Consider the following 4773-nt stretch of genomic DNA (forward strand, 5'->3'; position numbering starts at 1 on the left):
ATATATCCCTAAAAATTAAAATCAGGATCTTAAAGAGATAATTATGCTTCCATATTTATTGTAGCATTATTTGCAATAGCCAAGATATAGAAACAACATAAATGTCTATCAACAGATGAACAGATTGAAGAAAATGTGGTATGTACATACCATGAAATATTATTCTGCCTTAAATAAAAAGGAAATCCTACCACATGCAATAACATGGATGAACTTGGAGGACATTATGCTAAGTGAAATAAATTAGTCGCAGAAGGACAAATACTGTATAACTCTACTTTTTAGACATATCTAAAATAGTCAGACTCATAGAAACAGACAGTAGAACGGTGGTGCCCAGGGACTGGGGGAGAGGGAAATACGGTTTTAGTGTTCAATGGGTATAAAGTAGCAGTTTTACAAGATGAATAAATTTGAGAGATCTGATGTACAATATAGTGTCCAATCAAAGCTGTATGTGCACTGAAAAATTTGTTAAAAGAATAGATCTTAAGTGAGGTGTTTTTACCACAAATAGGGAGAGGCAGGATGAAAATTTAGGAGATGATGGATATGTTTATTACCGTGATTATGGTGACAGTAAAATGGACATATAAAAGTTGGTATATTCATACAATAGAATAATATACAGCATTATTCAAATGAGTTACTGCTGCATATAACACAGTCGAATCTCACAAGTTTAATGTTGAAGAAAGAAAACCAATGAATGTAAATTGTACAATGACATTTATAGAAAATTTAAAAATACACAAAATTAATCTCTGATGTTGGAAGCCAGAATAATGATTACTTCAGTAGGGCTGTTAATGACTTAGACAATGAAAAAGGCGGGCTTCTTGGACTTCATGATGTTCTATGTTATGATCTGATAGTGATTATATGAGTACGTTCACCTTGTATGTTTCTTATACCTATTGAATTAAATATTTTGAGAACTCTTTAAATTCTAGATAACAGGGTGACAGAATTTATCTCTAACATTCTGAAAGGAAATGTCAAATCTAAACTGAAGATTCATAATTTAAAAATTATCTGCCTCTAGTTCTATCTTTAAATAAAATATAAGAAATGTCTTTGAATGTGAGGCAATAAATTAAATGAAAACATATGGTCAAGTCACAATTAAAATCTGGTTAACTCCCTATGCACAGTATGAATCAGGGTAAAGAATATGATATGTGAAGAAAAAAAGTCTAGACATAATGAACTTTGAGATAGTAAAATATCGGAAATTATTACAGATGTAGATTTAGATATCTGCAAAATAGGTGGATTAAGGCACTTTCTTTTTATTCTAAGTGGAGAGCTGAACTGCTTAGTTTCTTTATTGGTTTTAAATATATGGTGCACTCATAGTTTGTTAAATCATACTTGAAAGATGGATTGAACATATACTATGTTTAAACTGATATTTGAATAGCAATCTAGCAAAATATTTCCCTTTCGTGTCTTGTATGAGAAATGCATGGTATACCAAAACCTTTTTCCTGAAACAAAGCAGTGTCCTGTGTTGTGTCTTCCCAGCTCTGAGGTGGCACGATGGTTTCTGTGTGACAGTCTTTGATTATTTTACCAACATACAAGGCTGGCCTATATCATGACAACAATTAGTGATTAACTGTTGCTAATAAAATTAAAAAATGAATCATTGTCTACTAACAGTATCCACTAAAGTGTTAAAGTTACAAATACTGTAGAGAAATCAAGGAGAGAAGGAGAACATTTTGATTCCACACAAATGTAAATACCAATAGTTTTTAATATTAGTCTTTAAAAATATTTCATAGTTGATGAATATAGTCTTTTGGTGATTGGTAAGTATGAGAAGTTATAGTGCATGTCTGTTTATCACTGAAGGAGGGATAAAGATAAAGATGGCGGGGAGAGAGAGAGAGAGAGAGAGAGAGAGAGAACATGAATATCCCATGGAAGGATTTAAAGTGGAAAAGTGTGAACATTTTTATTTTTCTTGCCTCCATATTTTGGTAAAATGATGTGAATTTGTGTGTATGTATCATTTTTCTCTTTCTAGGGGGAAATGCAAAGGCAGCTATTTTCTATTCTTATCTGAGTGGCTGTAAAAATAGAAGAGAGCAATGAAAGAAAAAAATTCATCATTTCAGACTATGAAAACTGAAGTTCATTTTATTTGAATACTTGTCTTATTGTCTCTTCTGCTATGTATGTCAAGTCTTACTTTTTCCTCATCTTCACTGCCAATTTTTTGGCAAGCCACTGTTAACTCCTACCGGGGATCTTGGCAGAGTCTTCTAAATATTCTGACTTTATGTGCTTCACCTCCTCCTCAATCTTTCCTCCACTCCAGAGCCAAAGTAATTATTCTTAATGACAAGGGATATCATGGAATTCCCTTGCTTAATATTCTTTATTGAGTTTATATTGTGTTGATGATTAAAACTACATTCCTGGTATGTTCTCACAGGTCTGGGTGATGTGGTCCCTGCCTCTTCTCCAGCTTCATCTCACAGAGCCCTCCCCTTCTTATGCTGCTCTAGCCACAGCCACTTCTTCAGATTTTTCCTATACTCTGTACCCTTTCTTGCTCTATGGAGTTTGTTTATATTTGGGTCAATCTACCTTCCACTTTTTCTCACCCACCAATCCAAGTCAGGTCTTTCTAAACTCTTTACTCTTCTATTACAACACATAGTATATGCATTCTTGTATATATTCATTTAGAATCTACCTATCCTTCTAGAATGCAAGTTCTGCGAGGGAAAGGAGTATGATTATTTTGGGTTCCATTTTATATCTAGTGTCTAAGATAGTGTCTGGCACATAGCAAGTGTTCAATAGAAGTTAGTTAAATAAACTAAGAAACTTCATATAAAAATATCAATCAGAAAGCAAAATTACTAAAAAAAAAAACCCCAAAATTCACTTAGGGTTTCAGTTCAAGTTTATTTCTAATATACATAAAAAATTTTATCCTATTTGTTCTCCATTTAAGCCCTGGAGTTTAGAATTTTGAAAGTAGAAGAATGGTAAAGATTATTAAGTTAAAATATTCCATTTTGTAGATAATAAAATGGAGACTCAAAACAGGTCAAGGAGACACTGACTTACTTGGACCTATCCCATGCCAAATACCCTTGTGAAATTTAGTAAGTGCTATTTATCCATGGAGATCCCACATGAATTTTTGTAGGAGATAAGGGTAATTGCAGTATAAGAATTCTGTATTATAGCATGATATTTATTCTATAGAATGCAGTGTATATAGGGAACAATCGACTTTTGTGTATTTAAATGTAAAGCAAAGCATTGTGTCTTAAAAACAGTGTTTTACAATAGACAAAAATTTTAGAAAGCAAACACTTTTCCAGATCATACATATTAATTAAGGCTTTTAGGTATAATCTCTGTTTTCCTTAATTCATGCAGAACATTGTCAATTAAATCAGACATTTCCTTTGCAGGTGTTTTCCAAGTTGTGTTTGATTGATGTTTTGATTATATCTTTTCCCAATTTCCCTAATACTTACATAGTGTTTGTATATTTATTTAAAAATATATTATATTCATGGTAGAGCTTCAGAGCTGCTGTACAAAGAAAGGACTGTCCCCTGAAACTCTGGGCTGCTCACATAACGGTCTCTGGACAAGAAGTTGGTCAGGGCTCGGGGTCCTCTCTCTTCTTCTAGCTGAAGGGGTAGCACCTAACCTCAGCATCCTCCAGAACCTGTGGCTTTTTTCTGTTAATGTCTCATAACGTCTCATGTTCTCTCTGTACCTGTGTACATGCTTCTCCTTTTGCTCTCAAAATCATCTTCATCCATTTATTTTCTCAGAGCTACATCTTACACATACTTTGAGTCAGAGCATAGATATCATATTGTCTTGATAACTGTGAGGCTGGGTTAGATACTCCCCAAATACATTTTTAGAACTCTCATATTTTCTCCATCACAGACTTTATCAAAGTATACTGCAATAGCAGCTACTTTCCTGCAGCACTTTTCTGTCCCAAGAAGTCAGAGTTTTACCTAAGACATAGTCTGAGTCTTTTGCTCATGCTATGCTTAACACAGTACCTGTCATATTGCTCAAAAAACATTTGTTGCATGAAGAAATTTATTTGCTCGTTCGTTTGTTCATTTATTTATTTATTTATTTATTTACTTATTTACTTATTTATTTATTTATTTATTTATTTATGCCTACAGCACCTGGTCTTCCTAGGTGGTCTCCCATCCAAGTACTAACCAGGCCCGACCCTGCATAGCTTCTGAGATCCAATATCAGACTTGTTCAGGGTGGCATGGCTGTAAACCATGGACCATGGCTCCAGACCATGGACCATGGCTCCATTGGGGCATGAAACCAGGTTCTTCTGCATGTAAAGCAGATATGCTAACTGCTACACTATGGAACCACGTCCCATAGCATTTATATTTGACACCAGTGTCCATCGTAAGGGAAAATAAAATGTATATTTGCATCTGTCTGGTATTCTTTGAATTTATGTTCCCTAATTATTAATGATACCTAGGTAAAATCTGGAAAGTAAGAAATCACTAGCATTTTAATACTCACGTCTCCACTCTCTTGTACAAAATTGATTGTGCAGGGTGAACTTTATTATCACTTCTTTTGGTATCTGTGATGTGTATTATAGAGTGAGTATAGATTCCAGTTTTTCTCTGTTGTCCTGGAATAGTTATTAATAGTATTCCCTTTGTACTCAAAAATGTCCTAATTAAATGACAAATTATATGGTCAATTCAATTGTAAAATTGGAACTAAAAA

The 4773-nt window shown here is 33.7% G+C and overlaps 1 pseudogene; it reads right to left on the reverse strand.

Moving 5' to 3' along the window:
• Positions 1–4181: 4181 nt before the first annotated feature.
• On the reverse strand, positions 4182–4297 carry LOC120617191 (uncharacterized; annotated as a pseudogene).
• Positions 4298–4773: the final 476 nt, after the last annotated feature.

Source organism: Pteropus medius, unplaced genomic scaffold (genome assembly GCF_902729225.1).
Source record: "Pteropus medius unplaced genomic scaffold, Ma_sr-lr_union100, whole genome shotgun sequence".
NCBI classification, from domain to species: Eukaryota; Metazoa; Chordata; class Mammalia; order Chiroptera; family Pteropodidae; genus Pteropus; species Pteropus medius.